Source organism: Mus musculus, chromosome 15, assembly GCF_000001635.26.
Source record: "Mus musculus strain C57BL/6J chromosome 15, GRCm38.p6 C57BL/6J".
NCBI classification, from domain to species: Eukaryota; Metazoa; Chordata; class Mammalia; order Rodentia; family Muridae; genus Mus; species Mus musculus.
This window is the reverse complement of record NC_000081.6, coordinates 7442301-7468281: the sequence shown is the minus strand read 5'-3', so window position 1 is coordinate 7468281 and position 25981 is coordinate 7442301. Positions and strand designations below refer to the sequence as shown.

At 43.8% G+C, this 25981-nt stretch overlaps 2 long non-coding RNA genes across 4 annotated transcripts; one reads left to right on the top strand and one right to left on the bottom strand.

Moving 5' to 3' along the window:
- On the top strand, positions 1-24870 carry Gm41262. Its single transcript, XR_001781710.1, has 3 exons — positions 1-63; positions 232-342; positions 24584-24870. It is a non-coding gene; the product is annotated as a predicted gene, 41262 (long non-coding RNA).
- Positions 21431-25981, bottom strand: Gm41263. 3 transcript variants are annotated; one of them, XR_875019.1, is made up of 4 exons: positions 25569-25981; positions 24742-24832; positions 22290-22431; positions 21431-21950 (listed from the first exon to the last, which is right to left on the bottom strand). It is a non-coding gene; the product is annotated as a predicted gene, 41263 (long non-coding RNA). The 3 variants fall into 3 exon arrangements; XR_875018.1 differs by lacking the exon at positions 21431-21950 and having other exon boundaries at positions 21994-22431; XR_875020.2 differs by lacking the exons at positions 21431-21950; positions 25569-25981 and adding an exon at positions 25193-25345 and having other exon boundaries at positions 21994-22431.

Sequence of the window (25981 nt, the reverse complement as noted above, 5' to 3'; positions counted from 1 at the left end):
AACCCTCATCAGAGAAGCTTTTTTCTGAGGTACATGGCAATCAGCACAGAGCTCCTCACACTGGTAAGTAGGCAGAGAAGAGACTGTGGGGTACTTAGCCCTGAAAAGATCATCTATGTCCCAACCCTCCCCTCGAAGCTCAAGGGTCTTCTCAGAAGATGGGGTACAAAGACTGTGAGGCTCAGAGGTGGAAGATAGCACCAAGTAACCTGTGTTTTCCTGACACAACAGGGCATGTGAACCTACAGCTGCAACAGCATGAACAAGACCTACACAAACTCAAGCCAGAAAATGTTTCAGTATGGATAATAGCACAAAGCCCATCTCGAAGGTGAAGAATCTGTAAGTATTCGATAGCTGCTGTGAGAGGAAAGCCAGTTTTCTTTAATGGTGTGGCATCCACCACACTGACCATACTACAGATCGGGCTTCATAGGCCAACAGAAACTGAACTCAAAGGTGTGTGTGTGTGTGTGTGTGTGTGTGTGTGTAGATGGGAGAGGAGGGGGTGTGGGGGAGGACAAGCTGTATAGGAAATGAACCTGGGAGCAGAAGAGAGGAATGAGTGTAATAAAAAAATATTGTATGAAAGTCCCAAAGAACTAATAAAACATTGTTTTTAAAAGAAAAAAAAAGCACCCATATTGGAACAGGATAAGCGAAGTTGAAGTTATCTTCACTCACAGAAAACAAGACGATCTCATGTGCAGAGAGCCCTAATGATTATGTGTAATCACAACTATCTAAACTAACACGAATTCAGTCAACGTCACTGAACACAAAAACAACACTATAAAAAAAATTACTTGACTTTTATATACTACCAACAAAGAATCCCAGGTGAAAACCAATAAAAAATAACACAATGGAGTATGGTACCAGTAGGAATCAGATGCAGAATATTTTCAATCAAACAGGAGTAAACTTCGACAAAGACACAAAAGATTTGTAAATTGAAAATCACAAAACATTAACAATAGACATTTTCAAAAAAAAAAAAAAAAGACGCAAATAGAAACAGAGAGATGTTTCACCAGGTGAAGGTACTCACCAAGCCCAGAAACCCGAGTTTCATATCTAGACCCAAGCAGCAGAGGAGAGAACTGGTTCCCCAAAGTTTAACTCTGATTTCCACTTGCATGCATGCTCCCCCACCACACAAATACTTTATCCATTCTCTCTCTCTCTCTCTCTCTCTCTCTCTCTCTCTCTCTCTCTCTCTCTCTCTCTCTGCTTGTGTTTATGGACTGGGGGATTTAATATTGTTAACATCTCTGTAGGAGCTAAAGTAATCTACAGACTCAGTACAATTTCTGCTAAAACTGCAATGGCATTTTTTAAGGAAGAAAAAGTAAGCTTCATATGGATCTTCATGAACCTCCATAACTAAAGCAGTCCTGAGAAAACAGCAAAGCTCTAGCGCACACACTAGCTGTTCTAGAAACAGATCACAAAGTTCCCGTAATTAAAGCAGTATGGCATGGCATAAAGATAGATATGATCAAGAGCTCACCAGAGAGCTCGGTGTTCGAAAAATGCTTAACTAAAGAAAAGGAAACTTTAACACTTGAGGGGAAAGAAAGCCTCTTCAACAAATGCTTGGAGGAAGACTAGATAGTTTCATGAAAAAAAAATGAAGATAGACTTTTCTCACCTCATAAGCAAAAATTAACTAAAACCAAACTCAAGGCTTGAGCATGAGACTTGAACTATGAAACTCCTAGAAAAGAAGCTCTGATGAAACTGAAGCAGGCGATGGTCACCTGGATGTAATGTCAAAAGTATATATAATAAAACCTACACATACACACACACACACACACACACACACACACACACACACACACACACACACACACACGTATATATCAGACAACTAGGCAATGTCCAGTATTATAGAAGGAAATAGTCGATGGAGGAAAAGTACAAACTGTATGTTAAATAAAAGTTTAATATACAGACTGTATAGAGATATAAATAGTCACTAACACAAAATAAATAGCCTAATTAAAATGAGCAAAAGTTTGAGTAGACATTTACCCAAAAAAGATATACAAATAAGCTAAAAAAAAAAGCATATAAAAAGATGTTTAAAAGTACTGATAATCCAGGAAATGCAAATTATACCACAGTGAGTTGTACCGTGAATTCTTGCTATCACAGTCACTATCAAAACCCAGAACAAAAGTACCAAGGAGTGTGTTCAGTCACTGGGGCTCCTGGCAAGATCTGTGGATTATGATAACCATGCAGCATGATAAGAAATAATAGTGGTTTCTCCAGAACTTACAACCAGGACTGCACACAGTCTAGCAATCTAACAGTCTGCACACACCTCCAGAAGAACAAAACTGTCTGCACAGGCAGATGTGTTGCCATGAGACCCCTACTAGCCATGATGGACGATGAAGACAATGTGCTACACCCACATAGTGTAATATCATTCCTCTTTTAAAAGGAAGGCACTGTTAACATACGTCATAGTGTCCATCAATCATTGAGGACATAATGTTAAGAAAAATAAGCCAACACAACATGACAAGTAGTACCTTATTTAGCTGAGAAGAAGTGTGTAATGTTAATAAATTCATAGAAACGGGAAGGTGGTTGGGGGCCGCCAAGGGCTAAGGGGAAGGGCAAGCGAGTATTTGCCATCTATCAGGAAGCATATTGGTCATGCAAGATGAAATCATTCTAACACTCTGTTATACAGTGTACCTAAATGTAGCATTAACAATGTCATAGGCTTAAAAGTGTTGACCGGACATTAATATTATGTAGGGGTTTTGTTTGTCTGTTTTCCTTTTCCCCCATCTTAAACAAGAACATAATGAAAGCAAGAACTAAGCTCTGATGCCTTGCCCAAGGTCGTGGGATTAAGAGGGGCTGACCCAAAGCAGGTGATGGATCCTCCACTTGGCTCTCACTCCTCTCATTTATCTTAGTATCTCAGAATGTGAGAGGGCCCTCAAAGATGGCCAATCTGGAGGATAATGGCGTCCTTGTTGTCCGAGGATGTCCCTCCTCTGTTTACCTACGTTAGCAGCCATCAAACTTCCCTAGGCTTTTGAACTGGGCCTGAAAATTGTGCTGTGAGGGATTAAATATTAACAGTGCGCTCCGGCCCCTGCTGCCCACCCCCCACCCCCAACCCCAATCCCTCCAACCCTCCTCCCCAAACCCCACCTACCAACTCCAGGTTCCTCGGAGGCAATCACATTTCTGACTTGTTTACTGGATGAAATAACAGCTGTATGATGGGGCTGGGGTGGGAGTGGAGACCACAAGGCCTGGAAAGGTTAAAAGACTTGTCTAAGGTTACACTACGTGAATGAGAGCAAACTTCGAGCTCAAGTTATTTAAAACTTTTCCACTTTTGCACGCCTTTAATCCCAATCCCAGCACTCGGGAGGCAGAGGCAGGCAAAAAAAAAAAAAAAAAAAAAAAACAAACAAAAAAAAACCAAAACCAAAAAAAACCCCAAAAAACAACTTTTCCAACCTCTCCCCTCTTCGCAGGACAGCTATTTGTCTCATTGAGAACAGTAACTAATAAGTGATTAAAGTGCAGGAAAATGTAAGAATAGAGGCCTTGCTTCTTCCCAGTCCACCTGCATCCTCCCTATTTGTGTGTGTAGGGGTTAGTGAGGGGAGAATAAAGCCTACTCTCTCAGCATTCCCCCCCCCCCCCCGTAGTCCACGCTGGGGACTGACCCCAGAGCCTTTCATACACCAGGCAAGTGCTTCGCCTCTGAGGAATGTCCCCGGCTACTTTGTGTTTTGAGACAGGGTTTCACTAAGTTACCAGGCCAGTTGAGAACTCTGTAGCGTGAACCTATAATCCTCCTGCCTCAGCATGCTGAGTAGCTGAAGTTACAGGCACTAGGTCCAGGATATTTGCCTAAATTTAGGTGAATGGTGCGAAGAAGCCTAGGAAAGCTTACCCACCACACTAAAATGAGAAACGCCCCTAATGGTAGCAGGAGGGGTCCTGAGCCATTCTTCAGGGTAGCTGGGGAGTCATAATTCATGACTTCCTGGGTATTTGGCGTGTCTCTGGGGGATGATTATAGCTGTCACCTCAAAAACTGCTTGTACAATATGGAGCACAGGTGCACAGCCACAGGTCCCACGAGGCATCCTGTGTCCTTCCGGTCCTCACAAGCCACCAGCTCTTTACTGTCTTCTCTGCTGACTTGCAATCTTCTGAGATGAACTTTTCAAGCTGGTTTCCAGGGGGAACAGCACTTTGTAGGACCCAGAGAGGCAGACAGCTGGCCCTGAGTCCTGGTCTGAATGCTCGCTCCTCCTGCTCCCTGTGTGTGGGTGACATAGACTCCCCAGTCCCAGGCACTGAAAATCTGCTATGTGAATGTTGGCTCCGTGGGCCGACAGTGAGGGAAGCTGATGGCCAGGGACCGGTGTCTTGCATTCCCCTGGATGTGATGACTCCCCTCTGGCCTCTGGCCTGACCTCTAGGTCCTGGGTGCTGGCCCAGTTTTATGGCCCTGGGCTTCTTTTTATCTCTTCGGGAAGTCAACGTTTTGGTTGGGAAGTTTTTCAATTTCCTCCTGGCCTAGACTAAACTGCTCAGATTTCCAAGGACGCAAAAGTCCCTTCTCCTCCCATCTCCTCTGGGCACTGAAACCGCAGGAGGAGCCCCACTCAGCCTGCAGACTGCAGACAGGCCTCGGGACCTGCTCCACAAAATCAGCAGAAGAGGCAGGACCTCCAGATACAAGTGGGCTGCTCGTCCTGGGGTCATACCACTGATTCTTCATACGAAAGGGCCTCTCTGTAGTGTAGTGTGTGTGGGGACAGGTGCAGAGATTCTTGACCATGGATGGCCACTGACCGTCTCCCCTGGGTGGGCCCTACACAGCAATCAATAGTTGTCCTGGGCCCCAGCCTCTCAGGATAAGGCTCAGGAACTATTGCTTTCACCTTGTAGCCCAAGTAATTCTGTGTACCCTGGAGTTTCTTTCCACAGGCATAGGCGCTAAGCAATTGGCTGAGTAGGAGGAAGAGAATCTTTGTCCTCTGGTCTGCAAGTGCTGCTAGAACTCTACAGCCTCATCCTTAAGGAAAGAATCTCAACCTAGGCCACCAATGTCACACACACTGCAGGGCCCATACCACTAATATTGTCCCCTACTGCCCTGTTTCTTAACCAAGTTTCTTATCCAATGGCAAGTGCATCTTGACTTCTCTTCCTTCCTTCCTTCCTTCCTTCCTTCCTTCCTTCCTTCCTTCCTTCCTTCCTTCCTTCCTTTTCCTCCACATTCCCTCTCAACTCTCATACTCACCCTCCTAAGCCGTTTTCCCTCTTAGCCTGGTCCCGTCATGATGTCATTTGCAAGTCAGGAAGAGCAGTAAAGTCAAGCCATCTCTTTTATACCTTCCGTGTTGATGACCCCTTTATCCTGAAAGGCTTCGCCCACTTTCTATCCCAGCATAGCTTCACCCACCACTGAAGTACAGCCAGCGGCTCGGGAGGACGAGCGGCAGCTGTTGCTCTGTTTCGGGCAGGAAGTGAAGAAGAACCTGATATTCAATTAATACAGCAGGGGGAGTCCAAAGGGACAGCGGGGTCTAATGGAGGCCGACGGCTTGGGAGGGCAGCCGCCTCGGTTCCATTCCCGTCGCCGCCCCGACACCAGCCAGTGGGGGTGACCTTGGGTCTGTCACTAAAAGTGTCTGGGCCTTCGTTTCATCTGAAAAATGGCAGTGATGATACCTGTGTCCTCGCTGGAATAGTGACGAGGATTAGGGAGATTAGAAAAACACACGGGGCTCTTTGATCCCTTCAAAGTGGGCAGTGGAGGATGGGTAGAAGCAGAAAGCCATCCTTGGCTGGTGAAACTGGCTGCCAGTTGCAGGGTATGATGGGAAGTGTAACAAAGTTGTCAGCCCTGAGATTCCTATCCTGCAGCCTGTGAGTCTCTCTGAAGCCCCCCTGTCCCATACAGCCTGCGGAGAGCCAGGTCCAAGTACCAGGCATGACATACACAATCAGTAGCAGACTCCAGCCTTGCCACGGCCTATGCTGAACTCCTAAGCGGAGAACACATCGCCTAGTTACTGAGCCTTGAGGCCAGGAAAATTTGACAGGAAGGGAGTATAGGTGCAAAGATGGAGAGAACTCAAGGTCAAGATGATTATGGTTGGAGCAGGACAGATAGGGCATGACGGAGAAGCGAACTGGAGCAGCGAGGCCTCCATTACAGATCACGGGATGAAGCATGACATGTCGGTGCTTGTTTCTGAACTGGAGTGAGAGAGCCTCCCAGGCAATGGTGGGCCCTGAGACCCCCAAGAGCAGCATCCTTTCACTGACCTTGGTGTCTGTGAAAGCAGTCATCTTTACCCACACATCCATCATCTTGGGGACAAACGTGGTACTACTCATGGCCCACGGCTAGTCAAGTCGGGCTATCGTTTTTAGTGTTGGATTTCGTGCCAGGCTAGGGAGGGGAGGTGGAAAGAACAACACAGTCCTGGGGCTTGAGGTCGAGTCTCAGCCTCTTCACTTTGATTTGGGGACCTTGAACAGTTAAAGCTCTGGGAAGGCCTGTTTCACCATCTGGAACCTGAGATGGTGCGTCCCTGTCCTTGTACCTGCCAGAGTATCAAGTGAGGGGTTGAGAGAAGTGGCAAGGGGCACTGAGTGTGGGAAAGGGCCGCACAGGGGTGAGGCAGTACAGGCCGAGTTATGCTGCAGTAACAACACAGCCCTGATACTCACTCTTAATTCAGTGTTTCTTCCCTATTCTCCCTGTCTAGTACAGGCCAGACTGGGTGGGGAGGGTGGGCATCGCTGAGCTATTTGTAACCACAGAGGAGCACAGAAATGTGGGCAGCCATCAGCTAACGGGTCAGAGGAGGAAAAACAACGTGCAGTGTGCGTTCAGTTGTATCTCACCAGCCAGCCAGAGTTATTTGGAGGTCAGGTAGGCAAGGATGTGCCATGCTACAATGGAAGGTTAGATAAGATGTGGTTCCTGACCATACACAACTTACTGGCGCTTACTTCAGACTCCTAGCCAGGGGTCTCTGCAGCATCGCTCAAAGAAAGATTTCTCTCCTGCTGTGGACCCCACCCACTCCACCTGCTGGGTACCACTCTCTACTACTGCATTCTCGGTTTTGCTCAGAAGCCAGAACATTAACTGCTGCCTCAGCCACTGCCATGCTGGCTATGTGGTAACCAAGATTTCCTGTTCTTTCTCTGTCTTTCACCCAGAGGAGAGGCGCCCAGGATGCCCTCCCCAACTGCAGCTAATTGCATCCTGCTTGAACACAGTTAAGAAGACTAGCCTTCTGCTCACTTGGAGGTCTTCTTGTGCAAGACCCCTGCTGACCCCTCAGTGGTCCAAGCTCAGGTCTCTGACTACTTCAGGGAAGAAATGAACTAACTCAAGACAGCTTCTGCTTCTTCCTCCCTCCCTCCTCAGAGACACTTCCCTGTCCTCCTTCCTCCTGACCACAGCCACCCCCATCTAAGTAGTTTCTGGCCACCTGGCCTGAGACCCATCCAAGCCTTGACTTCTTCCTTCTTGAGTCATGACACTTCCTTCTTGGATACTTTATCTGGGACTCTGAAACATAAACAAAGACTGATGTAATACTGTAGCCACAAGAACACATACCATACATCACTGTATACTGGGCTCTGTTCTGGATGTACAATGAATACTAATTTGTTACACGTTCGCAGTAAGCCCACATATAAAGTGGATGTTATAACTGTCTCCATTTGAGGTTAACTATAAGTGCAGCCAGTCCACAGCTAGAACATAGAAGAATTGAGCTTCCATCTAAGTCACGTGACAGCAGAGCGCAACCTGAGTTATTCCCACTGTGTGGTGACTTATCCAATGTTTGGGAGAAACTGTTAGAGATGCAAGCAAGAGTTTGTTCTCTGAAGCTTATTTCATGGATGGCAGGAAGAGCCTTCCCAGTGTATTAGGAGGCCGTGGCTGCCCTCTGCTGGTTATTCATGAGCATTGCCACTCGGGCACATTGAGCTGAAAGACAATTCAGAGAAACTGACCAGATATCTTACATGCAATTGGCATATTAACTATTTCCTGCCCCACCCCCACCTCCACCCCCAGTTTGGTGCAGTTTACATTTGGTTGCTTCCACCTCACCGCCTGCGGGTGAGATGGGGGGAACAAAAAGCAGACAGCCAGCTCTTCACCTCCAAGAGCAAGCAAAAGCAAACCACAGTTATGCAACTATCAAATAGCAAGTCTATGTGTTTACTGTCACGGGAATTACTGCACAGTGCTCCATGCCCAAGAAATGTCATCCCAAACAGATGCAAAAGCACATTTTGGTCACTTATAGCTAAATTAGTCTAAAATGCTTTCTAAATTAATCTGGGTATGTTCTTCTCCTGATGGACATTGTGTGCAAGGGGGATACTTACAATTCAGCTGTTTTGAATTAGCTATAAATACTATGCCATTTTTCTTCTTTTTCTTTGATGTAGAAAGATGGAGGTAGCTGTCTCTGATTTTAGTTATCACAGAGCTTGTCCTAAGAAATGGGCCTGGAGGAGCCTGGAGTGCTTAGAGTCGTTAGCACTGGAGACAAGTTGGATATTGCTCAGTACCTCTTCCTGTGGAGAAGGACAGGAAGAAAAAAGGACCATACTCCAGATCAAACTCTAGAGGTTGTTCCCACGGGCTTCTCCGGCCAAAGCCTCGGGTGACCCGAGGAGATTTGGGTCCTTGAGTTTGGTGGGCTTTCAACTCCCTGGCAGAGCCACTTGTAGACCCTAGCTTGTCTAGAGCCCTCTTCTGAAGGAGAGGAAGTTGTGTGCCTACAGGACATAAATCACACTGCCGGCACATCATTTACTAACAGAGCATGTGTGTAATGTTTCACACCCTGCCAGCACGTTCTACTTATACAAATGTGGAAAGTATAAGAACTGTTGATGTGAGGACTTAGAAATGCAGACCCACTTCCAGGACTGCCTGACGATCTACCGCTGAGTGTCCAGCTGTCTGACACATCTACGTGTTTCTTGTCACGGAAATCGCTCTGTGACGCTAGAGACACAAGAAATATCATCTCAAACAGATGCAGAAGCACATTTGGGGTCATTTATAACTGAGGGTGAACTGCTTTCTCAATTAATCCAGGCATTCTCACATCCAGCACTAGAGTAACTTTCTCTTCCATGTTTCCTGGTTCTAATGTGTGACTGAAAGCTGTGGTCTTAGCCCCTGGTGAGGACCAAACCAGGAAACACAAGCAAAAGATAAAAGAGCAGAGAGTTCATTGCTTGCACAGGGAAGGCCCCAGGGCTGATTCACGAAGTTAGTGTCTCTGTAAAGGAAAGAGTTGTTTCTTTAAGTTGGTGGAATATGTATTAAATGATATTGACAGTCCACATTGTGTAGCTGTATAATTCATATAGAAAGACCCATCATCACATAGAGGCGGCACACTACTGAGCATGCTCAGTTCATGTTCCTGTAGCACGGGTTTAAAACTTGGCGAGAGAAACTCCTCTTGGCAGATGATTTAGTGTTCCCGTGAATGAAGAGTAGTCTGGGTCATCTAAAAGCTAACAGACAGACACTGAAAACATGTCTGGTTCCTTGTGAGTTTCTCTGGAAGGGCTTTATCTGAAATAAAAGTAACAAAAGAGGCAACACTGACAAAGTATCAACAGCTATTTAAAAGGGGGAGAAGCCCTAAAATCCGTGACAGACTCTAAACAAACTTGCCTATCTGCTACCCAATTTGATGCCTCAATATGGTGCTCTCCCTAATCCACCTCTGCCCTGCTCTGGGATTCAAATTGTATTCTGTATGACCCGATGTGGCTAATTCTAGCTGGTTATCTCTCAGTACCCCAGACAGCATGTGACCATTTGTGTATTTTCAGCTCAAAACCTCTGAGGTACCTCAGATCTAGTCAGTCACCAGCAGGTCTCGGTTCCATCCTCTTCCTTCCTCTACTGTCTTCACCCTGACATCACAGTGCCGTGGACCAGTACCAATGAGGCACAAGTTCAAATCCCAGTACCAGGGAGACACAAGTTCAAATCCCAGCTCCATTATGCATTACATGAGTGAATGTGGGTATTTTACTTATATCTTCAAATCTTATCTGTGTCGTGGAAACAATTAATATGTATTTCTTTTTTTTAATATTTTTATTACCTATTTTCCTCAATTACATTTCCAATGCTATCTCAAAAGTCCCCCATACCCTCCCCGCCACTTCCCTACCCACCCATTCTCATTTTTTTGGCCCTGGCGTTCCCCTGTACTGGGGCATATACAGTTTGCGTGTCCAATGGGCCTCTCTTTCCAGTGATGGCTGACCAGGCCATCTTTTGATACATATGCAGCTAGAGTCAAGAGCTCCGGGGTACTGGTTAGTTCATAATGTTGTTCCACCTATAGGGTTGCAGATCCCTTCAGCTCCTTGGCTACTTTCTCTAGCTCCTCCATTGGGGGCGCTGTGATCCATCCAATAGCTGACTGTGAGCATCCACTTCTGTGTTTGCTAGGCCCCGGCATAGTCTCACAAGAGACAGCTACATCTGGGTCCTTTCGATAAAATCTTGCTAGTGTATGCAATGGTGTCAGCGTTTGGATGCTGATTATGGGGTGGATCCCTGGATATGGCAGTCTCTAGATGGTCCATCTTTTCGTCTCAGCTCCAAACTTTGTCTCTGTAACTCCTTCCATGGGTGTTTTGTTCCCAATTCTAAGGAGGGGCATAGTGTCCACACTTCAGTCTTCATTCTTCTTGAGTTTCATGTGTTTAGCAAATTGTATCTTATATCTTGGGTATCCTAGGTTTTGGGCTAATATCCACTTATCAGTGAGTACATATTGTGTGAGTTCCTTTGTGATTGGGTTACCTCACTCAGGATGATGCCCTCCAGGTCCATCCATTTGCCTAGGAATTTCATAAATTCATTCTTTTTAATAGCTGAGTAGTACTCCATTGTGTAAATGTACCACATTTTCTGTATCCATTTCTCTGTTGAGGGGCATCTGGGTTCTTTCCAGCTTCTGGCTATTATAAACAAGGCTGCTATGAACATAGTGGAGCATGTGTTCTTCTTACCGGTTGGGACATCTTCTGGATATAGGCCCAGGAGAGATATTGCAGGATCCTCCTGTAGTATTATGTCCAATTTTCTGAGGAACCGCCAGACTGATTTCCAGAGTGGTTGTACAAGCCTGCAATCCCACCAACAATGGAGAAGTGTTCCTCTTTCTCCATATCCTCGCCAGCATCTGCTGTCACCTGAATTTTTGATCTTAGCCATTCTGACTGGTGTGAGGTGGAATCTCAGGGTTGTTTTGATTTGCATTTCCCTGATGATTAAGGATGTTGAACATTTTTTCAGGTGCTTCTCTGCCATTCGGTATTCCTCAGGTGAGAATTCTTTGTTCAGTTCTGAGCCCCATTTTTTAATGGGGTTATTTGATTTTCTGAAGTCCACCTTCTTGAGTTCTTTATTAGATATTGTTGGATATTAGTCCCCTATCTGATTTAGGATAGGTAAAGATCCTTTCCCAATCTGTTGGTGGTCTTTTTGTCTTATTGACGGTGTCTTTTGCCTTGCAGAAGCTTTGGAGTTTCATGAGGTCCCATTTGTCAATTCTCGATCTTACAGCACAAGCCATTGCTGTTCTGTTCAGGAATTTTTCCCCTGTGCCCATATCTTCAAGGCTTTTCCCCACTTTCTCCTCTATAAGGTTCAGTGTCTCTGGTTTTATGTGAAGTTCCTTGATCCACTTAGATTTGACCTTAGTACAAGGAGATAGGTATGGATCGATTTAATATGTATTTCTTGTAAAGTTGGTTCTGACCTCAATGAGATGATGTATATTAATATATACATTACCATATACATATCAATGAGATAATGTATAGCAAATGCCTGGTTCATGGTCAGTGATTTTCTTTCTCCCCGTTTAGGCTTTTTTTGTCTTTTACCAGGGCTAATGCGATAGCTGAATTCTCCCTTGTTTCTTGTTGTCAATCACAGGTATAAATACAGGTATTTGTCAGACGCTGGACCAGCCACTAATTATATAAAACAGATCCAAAAGGCTTTGCTTCCATGGAGCTGCAAAACAACAGAGGAGTAAAGTGTCTCCTGCTGGTGTCTACTTCACTCTCCTCGCCAGCGTGCCACGCAAACCCAAGTGTCACGTGCTACTTCTCCATTCACCGCTGTCAGTGGCTATCGAGGTCCAGACTGATGGTGCCATGGGTATTCTTTTTTTCTGCCTGTTGTGTGGCTATTTCCTCTGGCTTGAAACCTTCCCTTCTACAGTGAGGTAGACTGTTCCGAAGACCCAGGAGGCTGAGGAAATAAGGCTCAGGAAGCTCAGGAAGTTGCTAGGTTCCAACTTATGGATTCACGATCACAGTAGGAAACAAAGGCCACGCATTTCCTCAGCAGAGATGGGGGCTGGAGAACGTTGACTTGCTGATGGGGATTAGTAAGGATCTTTGATAGAAACCCGCTGATCATAGAGTTCTATGGATAGATGAGTGATTCACGGGGTCCCATTTGATGTACATAAATAAAATTAACTCTCAAAGTGTCCAGGATTGCCATTGCTGCAATAAAACACCAGGACCAAAAAGCAAGCTGGGGATGGAAGGGTTTTATTGGCTTACATGTCCACATCACTGTTCATCATCTAAGGAAGTCAGGACAGGAACTCAAACACGGCAGGAGCCTGGAGCGGGAGCTGATGCAGAGGCCATGGGGGAGTGTTACTTACTGGCTTGCTTATCCTGGCTTGCTCAGCCTGCTCTCTTATAGAACCGGGTGCCCAGGGGAAGCTCCACCCACAATGGGCTGGTCCTGCCCACAACAGTCACTAATATAGAAAGTGCCCTACAAACTTGTCAACAGACCCTTCTCACAGAGACATCTTCTTAATCAAGTGGTTCTTCTCTAAGATGACTTCAGCTTATGTCAAGTTGACATAAAACTAGCTAGCATAGATAAGTTAATAATTGAATTGTAATTTATAGTCTGTGACCATGTTTCTAAGCCACATTCCTGAGGCAGAGAGGAACAGTAGAACCATGGGCTGTACTAGAGGAAGTTGGGGCAGGACTTTGTATCAACGCCTCAGGAACACAAGGTGTCTTACACTCCAAGGCTTCCGATGGTAGCTGAAGATTATTTGACAGGGTCTCCAAGATAACTGATATCAGGGAAAGACACTATTTTGATAGTGACTCTAAGCTAATGAATTCTTATACATTAAACTAGGACTTATGGGGCATGTTCAGGTGACCCTTGGTTCAAAGCCTCAAACATAATTTAGTGAGTATATTATGGTTATTGCACAATCCTCTAGGTGTAGAGTTAAAAGCTAGTGTTTTTATGGGAGAATCCTATCTCACATAGAATAAGATATTTCATGGTAAGAAGAACTTAAAGATGATGTTTGGAAAACTCTGCAAAAGTATATCCACTCTGTCTAAAACAAACAAACAAAACAAAATGAAACAAAACAAAGAAAACAAACACAGTTCGGCATCCCTCAAATCAGGGAGAGGATCTTTATATAGACTGATCATACTATGATCACTGAAAGATGTAGGTATATTGAATTTCCAAAATGAGGGTAGTAAAAGTATGTATCTCATAGAGCTACTGTGTCAATTAAATAGACCAGTATGTATGAAGAAATATTAGTCATTTAACAAATATTAACCTCTATTCCTTAAGTGTTAATATCTACAACTCACAGTGAACACTGCATGGGGTTAACATTTCAGCACCTTGATAGAAACATCTTAGTAAGGATTCTAGAGCTTAGATAGAAGGATACAAATAATTTTCTCCGAATACCAGGTTTTCCATCTTAAAACTGCATTGAGGAGTCAGGGCCTGGGGCATGCCAGTCTTTGTCTTCAGATATGACAAATGGACATGCCTTACAGCTTGTATCAAAGAGAACCTGCTAGGCAGACATGCAAATTTTGGGTATAACAGGCACTGTATCTGTGCTGTAGTGCCCAGAATCACTTTTGAGCTGACTCGGAGAACGTTTATTTGGCGAAAAGATCATAGCTTTGCTTAAAGACTCTAAGAACCCGTGTGATCTCTTGCTGAAGCTTGCTGTAGGGTTGCCTCTCCCGGAAACTCAAACTACCATCCCTAAGTCAAGATCCCCTGATCTCCTGTGTTAGAAAGTCAAGTGGTTCTGCCTGCCCTTTAGCTGGTCTATCTCTCCTTAGGGGAATTCTGCGATATCATGTTCTTGCTTTTATGTCCTGCTTTTATATAGGTTCTGGGAATCTAGACACAGATCTTCAGGTTTGCTCAGATCATTTTCACTCACTCACTGAGTCATCTCCCTGGCCCATTATTTGCCTTTTAAAACACTTTTTTTTTTTTGAGATAATATAATTATATCATTCCCCCCTTTCCTGTCCTCGGTTTTTAATCATTGCTATAACTAAATCAGAAGAAGAAAAAAAAACTTAAAGGAGGGGAAAGATTTATTTAGGCTCACAGTTTAGGAGACCTCAGTGCATCTTGGTCTCCTAACCAAGGAGGGCTTGGTAAAGCCGAGTAGCTCAGTCGAGACACTCAGGAAGCAGAGAGAGAGGACGTCAGTACTGGTACACTTTCTCCTCTCATCCCTTCTGGGCCTCTAGTCTAAGCACACTGAAGCCTGTATTCAATCTGCGTCTTCCATCCTCAGGCAATCCTCTGTGTCCTCCCTCAGATGCACCCTCAGATCTGCTTTACTGGTATCCTAGGGAGTCTCTATCCTAGCAAGTTTACACTGAGGGTTTATCATCATAGCAGGCACAGCAGTCATGGAGGCTATGGAGGCCACCTCAGAAGGTGTCAACCCACACCTGTCCAGGGTGATCACACAGAACTGGTTCCATGATGGGAAGGCTAGTGATTTGTCTTCCCTGAAGGTGACTTTGTTTCTCTTGGGAGCTTCTGAACCACTTACTTGTGCGATTGATTATCACAAGTGGACACACTTCATGATCATGATATCCCACAGGGTTGTACTTTTGGCTAAAAGGATTTCACATCACAGTGGGAAAAAAAACCCCAAAAAACCCAAAAATCAAAGTAATGACAGCTGTTCAAGAGACTCTCTAATGGTTGTATATTAGAATACTTTCCATCTATTTTCAAATATATGTATATAATTTTCTGAATATATATATTTCTGAATTACATACACACACTGTTAAGCCAACATAAGGTAAAAACAAAGTTTTGGTTTTTTGTTTTTTTGTTTTTTCAGAGATACGTGTCAGTCTCAAGCAGGGGCTTTTGAGCCAGTGGTTTGTTTCCATTTTGTACCTTTTTTTGTGACCAACAATGTCTGGGCAGAGGAAGCTTGTCTGCCTGTGTTCTGTAGTGAAGATACCACCAAACAGAGTTGTAACAATCCCATGTAGGGAGAATTGGAAGGAAGCCCCTGTTGCTTGTTACGGCAGCACTATTCAGCCTGAGCTGACCAATGCTCTTTCTTCTTGGCTTACCTGAAAGCAAGAGACATTCTACTCCAATCAGTATGATGGTCTGTGCAATGTTCAGTTACAGCACAGAAGGTAGGATAGTCTTTATGAGAATGTTCTCACAGCTAATGATCAGTAAGCACACTGGTGTATTGCCCCGCCCCCCAGCCCAGATACAGAAGTGGAGAGAGGATTTGAAGGGGACAGCATAACCCTAAATTTTATTTCCCATCTCTACAGATCATCCTTGTTAATCACAGAGGCTTTAATAAGTAAGGGAAGGGTACTCCCCTGCAGAGAATCAACAGTAGCCAACCTGCCATTGGAAGCTGAGTGTGCACCTGAATATGTTTGTCTTTACATCCACGTAGGTAGGCAAAAGAACTGGTGGATGGGTGGTGGTGAGCAGTCCAACTATCAAGTATAAGGTTTGTGCTATCTGGTGGGAATAGATGACGTGGGACATTTTGTTTCTGGTTCCCCCGTCTGATCCCTCCTGAGGCTTCAGTTTTCCAAGTTTCAGTTTCCCTGCCCAGAAGACTGTAATACTCTTGCTTAAATCTCATGCACCCCACAATACCTAGTTCCATCTGGTAGCCATGAAAGTGGAAGCTTAATTTCATATCTCTGTCTTCTCCTCGTCACAGATGATCTCTCTCTCAGCAGACTATCTGCTTCTGCTGCTGGTCCAGGTCTTCAGGTAGATGCCCTTTCATTACCATTGTTTCTAGATTCAATAGTTTCTTTTTATGGGCATTTCTAGTGCAATGTGGCTACTGTTGATTCGCTTCAGGGAAGTACTCTTCCCTTATTTATTAAAACCCTGAGATTATCCAAGGATGATTTTTAGAGATGGAAATAATTTTTATCCAGTGATCTTACTCTATTACTACTGGAGTCAAGGTGAATTTTTGACAGAACTAAATAGCTTGAGTACATTTGACATAAGCATTATAATAGCAACTTTCAACTTGTCAGACTCAAGAATTACTTGAGAAGCTGGCTTCTGGACACAGTTGGAAGAGGATATCTTGACGATGTTAATTGATGTGGGAAGCTGATGTGTTGTGGGAGGATGATGCTCTGCCTACTATGGGTAGCTCCATTCCCTAAATCGAAAATGAGAACTGACATATGTTCTCTGATTCTTGATTATGGTTGCAATGTCACCAACTTCTCACACTCCTGTAGCCATGATTCTTTCTCTGTGTTGGGCTATACCCTGTAACTGCGTGAACCAATATAAGCCTTCTCTTCCTTGAGTTGTTTTTGTCAGGATGTTTTATTAGCAGAGAAAGAAACTGAGTCAAGTGTGACTAACCTCAGTACTTGAGAGTGTGAGGCAGGAGAATTGGCATGATTTCAAGACTGGTTTAGGCTACATAGTGATGAGCAGAGCAGCCAGAGTTACCTAGCAAGATTCTGTTTCAAAAAATTAAAACACCTCCTCCCCTCCATCCTTCAAAATGACATTACTTAGAGAACTTGTACACAGATATGGAACATACTTAGCACAGAAAGAGTGAGGGAAACATCCCTTTGGGGAGGACTATTTCTTCACTTAGATATTGCACAGGAATTGTGAGGGGCAAGAAGATTAGCCAGTAGATTAGAAGATTATTGGGAATCTAAGAAGATTAGATTCCCAATAGTGGGAAATTAGAAGCATGCACACTGTGGGGAGGTGAAGGGCAAGGCTGTGTTCTGAACTGGTCTGCTTCATTCAGATAACAGGAACATGAAAGCTATAGACTTAATTTCCCAAAAAGCTTCTCTTTGTTCTTTCCAAAATAAGTTTTTGTACATCTGAACTATTATTATAGATTGTCTAATATGTGGATACCACTGAGATATGAATTTATTGTGCTGTTTCAATTTTGACATATCACTTTATTCTCTGTGTATGTGTCTGCCGATAAAATGATTTTGTGTTTGTTATGTTTCTTTGAGTGAAACAGGATATTGCCATGTAGCACGGGTTAGTCTTGAGTTCCCAATCTTCCTACCTCTGAATCCTGAATGCTCACACTATATGAGTTAAAGTCATTCTCTAGTTTGATCTGTTGACATTAAGGTATAAACACAACTGCTTCTAGATCATAAATATTGGGGAGAAGGGGTTCTCGAGGTGGGCGATTTCTCTATAATTCAGAACAGCACCCCATTGGAATCTGAAGCCTGTTGCCCTGTCAGCTGTCTAGGGAGCTGCAGCAAAGTTGAACTGTTCAGCAAGATCCAAGGGACTAATTACATAAAGTGTTTTGTCCAATCAATGGCCTCAGGCACATCCTACCAGTAGAGAATAATGAAATAAAAACACTGTTAGATATGTTATGTCTATGGCTAAAATATAATGAGTATTTTTGACATTGGAGGGGAAAAAAAACCCAGCAGGGAGATGCCATCTTTTCAATGAAACTTTCCACTGGGAGGCAGGGATTTGATTCTCACTATAGAAGCCCAAGTGAGAGCTGTTCCTCACTTGTCAGAAAAGAGAGCACACACTTGTCCTGAGAATAGCTCGTGTGGATTTTACAGATTTTAAACTACATAGATAGGGACAGGTTGACAGCATTCAAAGTATCTTGCCTGGGGTCTAGGGGTAGCAAGTGGTAGACTGTGGTGCTCACGTAGCATCCCGTGCCTGCAGTGGAAGTTCTGGCTCTGTGTGTGAATATCTGTCATTTCTATTCCTACTTTCTTAGCTTCCATTTCCATCCTTTCCCTTTTCTGAAAATTCTTCAAAGGCTTGGCATACTTTCAGTAAGCAGTCTGTCTTATACTTCCCATGGAACTTCATATTTCCCTCTTTGTGCACATCTGACCATGTGTCTTACCAACTTTTCTATTGCTGTGAAGAGACATCATGACCAAGGCAACCTAAAGAAAAGGGAGTTTATTGGGGCTTATAGTTTCAGAGGGTCAGTCCATGAGTATCATGGAAGGAAGCAGGGCAGCTGGGAGGCATCCATGGTGCTGGAGCAGTAGCTGAGAGATTATATCTTTATCAGAAGATAGAGGACAGAGAGAGAGAGAAAGTCAGAGACAGAGAGACAGACAGAGAGACAGACACATAGAGAGCCAGAGACAGACAGAGATAGATAGAGACAGAGGGACATAGGAACAAAGAGACAGAGGGACAGAAGGACAAAGAGACAGAGAGACAAAAAAAATAGACAGAATGCTGATTGGCAATGGCACACAGTTTTGAATCCCCAGTGACATACTTTCTTTAACAAGGCCATATATTCTAATCCTTCTCAAACAGTTCAATCAGCTGTGGACTAAGCTTTCAAATACTCAAGCCTATTAGGGTCTAACTTGAAAAAGCATCACCCTTTGTTTTCCTCGGCTTCTTACCTTCCTTCAGTGTATTTGCCAGTGTTTGGTGCCAATTTCAGTTCTGCTAAGTATAAAAGAGGTGGAACTTCAAACAGACTCCCTTGCCAGATGACTTCTGGTTGACCCCTGCTATTGGGAGTACTGACCACTTGTTGGAAGAAGACTAGATGATGTCCAGATGAAGGATGCTCGCATGCTCCTGGGTACTGAGTACTGCCCTGGTAGATGATAATGCACAAGCTTTGATGTCTTTCAGCAGGTACAGCATGGAAAATCTATCCTTGTCCCAACACCAGATTTCAGTGTCCCCTCAGTAGTCACCACACTAGCTCTCAAGCCCTAGGTAAATCAGTAGTAATGTCACACAGAGCCTCCCATCAGAATGTCCCAGTTCTGTAGAACCGTTCCTCCATGCTTCCAAGATAAAAGCTCTTCAGCAGTTTCGAATAACTTGATGGCACCCCAGTAGTGCCACAGAATGAGCTCTGGCCTATGGGCAAAACCACTTCCTTCTCTTCATTTCTCTACCCGTGGAGAAGAACTCCCTTCAACCAGCAAACTGACTTACTTGTCTTCTTGTTTTCCCTTTCTTGACCTATTTCATTTTGTTGTAACCACTTTCCCGAATTAAACCTTCTCTGCTAGAAATATTTAACTTGGTGTCTCTTTTCTCCATTTCCTGAGCAACAACACATGGCCCACTTTTCAATGTTGGCTCTGAATACATTCTCCCAAGTCAAGTCTTACCTTCCACCAAGATATAATTGCTCAACTATTTGCAATTCTGTAACAAACTTTAAACTAATCTTCTGTAAAGTCACTTACGTTATCTCATCCAACTGCCCACTAGATTGTAAGTATATCGATAACAATCACTGACTCTTAACCCCACTAAGAACCAGCTCAGCACAAGGTTCTAAGCAAATGGTTGATCTGAATGAATGATCCTAACAGTGACATATGGGCTTACAGTGTTTTAAGTTTCCAATAGTTCTACTGCTTTCATTTTGCTGCAAAATAGAAATGGTTACATTGTTTTCTTTTTAATCTTTGTGAATGAATATTAGTTAAACCAATACAAAAACATTTAGATTCTCTGTTTCCCACCGTGTTAAATGATGCTTCCCAATTTGCTGAAGTGGTTCACACACATCATCCCATTTTCAACTCACATTCACAATAAATAAATCTTCACAGAGCACTGAAAGGCAGAGCTTAAGGCTCCCAGCCTTGACACTCAAGCTCCAAAGCCCTGTATTTTTCCTTGTTCACCTGAGCTAGGGTTCCGGCCAGCCAAGCACCATGGCTCACTTAGCCTTTCCTCAGTGCAAACACACAGTGTGAGCCATGCAGACTTTTCACATCTTTTGTGAAGGTATGAAATAACAGATTATCTGTGATTCCCCTTTCACCAAAATCAAAGAGAAATAACCGTTCCATCCCTTTGGCTTGGAGGATATGGACAGTCATGTTCTCAATTTCACAGTTCATTGCATGTACATTTATTAGATTAGCACTGGCTTAGAAACGCACCATGGAACCGCCCAATAACTTGGCAGTCACTTTTTGATTGCTTTTTGGAATTGTGCTGTCTTGTTCTCCTGAGATTCTGACCAAGGTTTAGTGGCTTAAAACTGAAACGCCACAGACATAAATTGAATGCAACCCAGGCAAGGCTGGGTTATTACTTTTTTCCATCTGATTGCTATTTTCACTGCTGTGGCAGGAATTGCTGTTATGGAAGCAGACACCCCCGCCCCAAGCTGGGAGACTAATGATAGCACACGTAGCCTGCTCTGATTTAAAGGGAGATTCATTTGCTAGTCAATATCTGGCCCTAAACACTCACACGTGCTTATACACACCCACACACACTATATATACATATATATATATGCAGAATTTTCTTTCCAGATAGTATGTGCCCTACTCTGAAAGTTCTTGGGATAAAGAGAATCCATGCTATTGTTTGATAGCATATATATATATATATATATATATATATATATATATATGTATATAGCACAAATATGTTAGCCCATCTTTTATTTGGCTAAAAATTAATTGTTCCATGGCTATGTATATGTGGTGTTATCTGAAGGCTACTGGAAAGTTCCAGGCATAAACATAGTTCTCTGAACCACATTGCTGTTGATTTGCTAAATTACACTAATAGACAATCATTTTTTTCCTGCCTAGCTCTAAAAATCATGTGTTCATAAAAGGTTTAACATAGAGAGTCTGTTTACTTGGTCTTAGCCACACAGACCCTTTGTCAGGCCCTGTCTCTGGTGACTGTGCTCTCTCCTAACCTTTCCCTTTTCCCAACCTCATTCCCTTTTATCTCAGTAACCACACTAACCTTGGTAGTGAGAAAGCCACTAAGAGCTCCCACACTGTAACTTACCAAGATCCAGCATAATGTTCTAAAAGGCAAGAACTACAGTGGAATGAATTGTGTGGAGCCTAGACGCCCAGAATCTGCAGTGTAAGGTATAAAAACAATCCGTAACAGTTAGCCATTACGCAATAGCAGATGTTTGTTTCTTGAAACAGGTGGAGGGATCTGGAGAGAGATGAGGAGGAGGAGGAGAGGTGGAGGGGGCAGGGAGGGAGAGAGGGAAAGAGAGTGAGGGGGTAGAGATGGAGAGGAGACTATGAGTTCCCTGGATGGAGAAACACCAGTCTCCGCATTACAGCCTCCTGGATTTCCTAATGGGACTCTGTCCTTCCCTTGATGACAGGGACTCATTTTCCAACTCCCCCCCCCCCCCTCCACTGCTCCTTCTTACCACCAGCTTCCCTGTCTCCTTTCTCTCCTCCCCCTCCTTTCCCTGTTCGTGCTCTCTCTGTTTTCTGCTTCTTTTCATCTCATCTTGCTTTCCTATGTGACAGAAAAAGATAAGCCTAGACTCTTGATAAAAATGAATGCCTTCCTCCTCTTTCCCTCACGGACTTAGACTGTACCCATATTCAAAGTCTTCTGTCCTCATCACCCAGATTGGTTTAGGTTGGAAATGGAGATGTGCTTGTGCAAGCTTGGGTATGGAGTTGTTGACAGGACTCATCGGTTATCCACATATCTTACAGTGCTCCATCTTAGGGAAAAATTAAATGAAAAGAAACAAGCATTATAAATTTTGAAAGGATACTCCTGTGTAATAATTGATTTCTACAGGCTAACAGCCGCAAATTCAGTGCAGAGTCATTTATTTTGGCCACAGAATTTTGGGTCAGTTTTGGTTAATGCAAGCTGGGCTGAAGCTCTACTGAAGAAAACAGGTTTTCGTTCTAATCTGTGATTCTTTTAAAAAGAATCTTTGCATATGTAGGAGAGACTCCTGGAGTCCGATGATCTTAGAGTTGCTATTGCTCTAACATGGTGTGAAACACCGTGAACGAAGTGACTTGGGGGAGTGAAGGGTTTCTTCACTTACGTTTCCATATCACATTTCATCACCAGAGGAAGTGAGGACGGGAACTCAGATGTGGCAGGGACTTGGAGGCAGGAGCTGATGCAGAGGCCACTTTGCTAGCTTGTCTCTCACATTTCCAGCATCTTCTCTTTACCTCAGCTTCCTAGACAACAAAGAAGCAATCAAAGTCAAAACTGCTCACTTTTTTTCACTACTCCACCCACCAGCATCCAGCACTTCCTGCAGCAGTGCCAATGGCTGATGGGAGTATCCACAGCTCAGAAAACCTACAAAGGCAAAGTAATGGGAACAACAAACAATCCTGAGAGCCCAGGGATGCTTGTTACTGCATCTGATGTAGTGAAAACTGACTAGTAATGGTTTTTTTCCTTTGGTTTATTGGGTTAATAAGTAGAGTGAAGACAGTTATCATTTGAAAAATTCACAGCCAAGTTATAAAACTTGTTGTCTAGATCAGACCTTGGATTTGTTACTGGGCAACTTTCCCCTCTGGGCCTCATCTTTGTTATTTTTAGCTTGAAACTAACAACATGTCATGGGTGCTTCTTAGAGTTCTTATTTTCACAGTATAACTAAGAACATTGCTGCCACATTTCCCTCTCTTGCTGTTGAGCTCCCAGTTGAGGAATTGTCTTTATCAGGTTGGCCTATGGGAGTATCAGTTAGGAAATGTCTTCAGTGCTTTATGGATGTGGGACATGCCACCCCAAATGATTGGTGGCACCTCCCAAAAGAAGACCATTCCTCCTTTGCTGCTGTGGCATTCCCTCGAGCTGCTGAGTTAATTTACCAACTGCTGCTTTGATTCCTTTGCTGATATTAGAACCCACATCTGATGTGGACCAAGAACCAGCAGGTCTCTGGGAATCCTCCAGGCCTGTGGTACCAGCCTGGGACTGCCGAGAAACCCCACCTCATCAGCTATGAGACTAGTGGGTTCTCAGCTTCTATAGTGTGAGGTAGTAAGTTGGGACTATTTTGATCAGCTTGCATAAGCTGATTCAAATTTTCTATGGGTTTTATTTGTCTAAAGAATACTAATACACATGGCACCCACCATTTCACAACAACCTACTGAAGTAGCTAATGATTTTCTTACATACTTAGAATTCGTGGTCTTCCAAGATTAAGCAATCTACCCATGGTCGCATGACAAAGAAGAGAAGACACAAGCCAGGTGTGGTAGTATAGTGGTAAACAGCTGCAATTTAGGAAGGGTTGAAATGAATTTGAGATGATCCTAGGCTATACAGCAAGGTCTGAAATAGCCTGGTCTACGTAACAAGACCCTAACTCTGAAACTAACTCAGAAACTAAGGGCTGAAGATGTAGCCCAGGTTAGAGTGCTTCCTAGCCTGTGCAAAATCCTGGATTCTCAATATTCAGTGCCACTAGCAACACCAACAGTGATGATGGATAGTAGTGAGTTAAGTCAGAGTTTTTGGGCAACACACAGTTAGGAAAGAAAGAAAGTGGTAGCCAAGTTTATCTTAAATCCCAACCTACACATTATATGAAGGAATACCTTTAGCATTAATAATTCTTACTTAGAATAACACAGTATCATCAAGCATAAGTGAGAGCTATACTTTGTTTTTTCATTGGGAAAAAAGACATACAGAGAGAGAGAGAGAGAGAGAGAGAGAGAGAGGCTCAGTAGGCCAGAGTAATTGCTCTGCAAGCATGAACATTGGAGGAGCTGAATTCTAATACCCAGCAACCACGTAAAGATCCGAGAATGCCCACATGCACACAACAACTCCATCATAGTGGGATAGAGATAGGATGATCCAGAGAGGTGGCTGGTCAGCCAGACTAACTGAATGGTAAGCTTCCAGGTCAGTGGGACCCTCTCTTAAAGCAGGAAGGCAGGGAACAATAGAAGACACCCAGTGTCTTGTCCCGGTGTCTGTAAAGGCACACATAGACACAAACACCCACCCACTTATATGTATGCACCCCCCCCCCACACACACACACAATTTTTTTGTTCTTTTTTTCTTTTTATTTAAAGAAACAGTTCTATTGTCTTTTGCCACCAGATGGCGATCAAAGCTAACAAGCTCTAACAAGCTCCAGGCTCCAACCCTGACACAGCTTAAATATTGTGCTAAACAGACCTTCCATTCTCCCAAATCAGGGGGTCCAAGCTAGAAGATCTACTTTTAAAAAAGATCAGCATCCACTTGAGTTCCAGGTACTAGGACCTCTAATCGAACTGATTTTTCCCCCCAAAATCAGGTGAATTTACCCAGAACACTTAAACTCAACTCTTCTGTTCTTATGAATTTCAGAGACTTCCAGGCCGTAAATACACTCATGCTCACAGTTAGTCAAGAAGCATAGATCTGGAGGACGTGGCTCAGGTGATAGACCGCTTGCATAAGGAGAGGAGGAAGCCCTGTGTTCGATTCCTAGCACTGCAAGATGGAGTAGGTCTGTTGTTGCGCACCTGTCATCTCTGCACCTGTGAGGACCAGACGACGTTCCAGGTCATCCTCAGACGTTCCAGGTCATCCTCAGACGTTCAAGGTCATCCCCAGCTACGGAGAAAATTGGGCTAAGCCGAGGCTACACAAGACCGTCCTTTAAAAATTAAAATTTTAGTATAAAGTCTGCCATTCCGGTTTTTAAATCGATACTTCTGAGCTTACTGCTAGGTGAAAAATTATTGGAGCCCTTAAGAAATGCAGAAAGTCAGGGCCTGCTGTTGACCCACTGGGCCGTAATCTGCATTTGCATCCTTCTCCCAGGTGATTGGTTTCATATTAGAATTTGAGAAGCACAAAAGAGCCACCGCTGGCAAATTGTTAAAAATACTTCCACATACAGCCACACTCATAGAAGCAAAGCATGGATAGTGGCTTCCCGGCTGTAGGAGAGCAGCCTGGGGGGTTACTAACCAGACAAGCTTTCTTAGAGCAAGTTCGGTAAGCCTTCTAGTCTTGTTGTACAGCATCAACCCTGTCAGTGACAGTTTTTAGAGGAATCTGAGTGATTTCCTTCTGAGCAGAGTAGAATTTCAGCCCTCTAGCATTTGGGACTAAGAGCTGACTTAATCTGTACTTTACCCAGGGGCTCTGACTATTGCTGGCCCACACTACGCATGCTTGGCAGGCGCTTCTGCACATTCCTCCTCTCCCCACCACTTCCCACATTCTTCTCTCAAACGCTTTTTTCGTCCCATCTCTCATTCATACAATTCTATATGATTTGTGAACTCATACAACCACTGTCACCCACATACATAATATTTGTTTAATCGGGACAATAACTTACCTTAAAAATGTGTCTGCAAAAATTATTCTTCGATTTTTTTTCAGCTGCTTGGAATATTTATGACTATCCATTAGCCCTGGTAAGGTAATCAGGAGTTGGTTATATTCCCAATCCCGAGATAAACACACAGCCCCTCATAAACTCAGGCTCCAGATAGCACAAGACGAAGCAGTCCCACATCCCTGTGTTCTCTGCAACATTCACAGCAGTGCGGGGCAGCTGGTGTTTGTCTTAAAACGTCTCGGCATTTGTTTATTAAATAACGAGAAAATATTCCTGATGATCTCTGCTTTGATGCTCATCTTGTTCTCACTAAGCCCTTTTCTGTCTGGGGAATTAGGTTAAGTCTTACTGGAAAGCTGAGCTGCTCTGGCTAACCTTCCCTCGGAGCTGGAGAGTAACCTGGGGTTTGG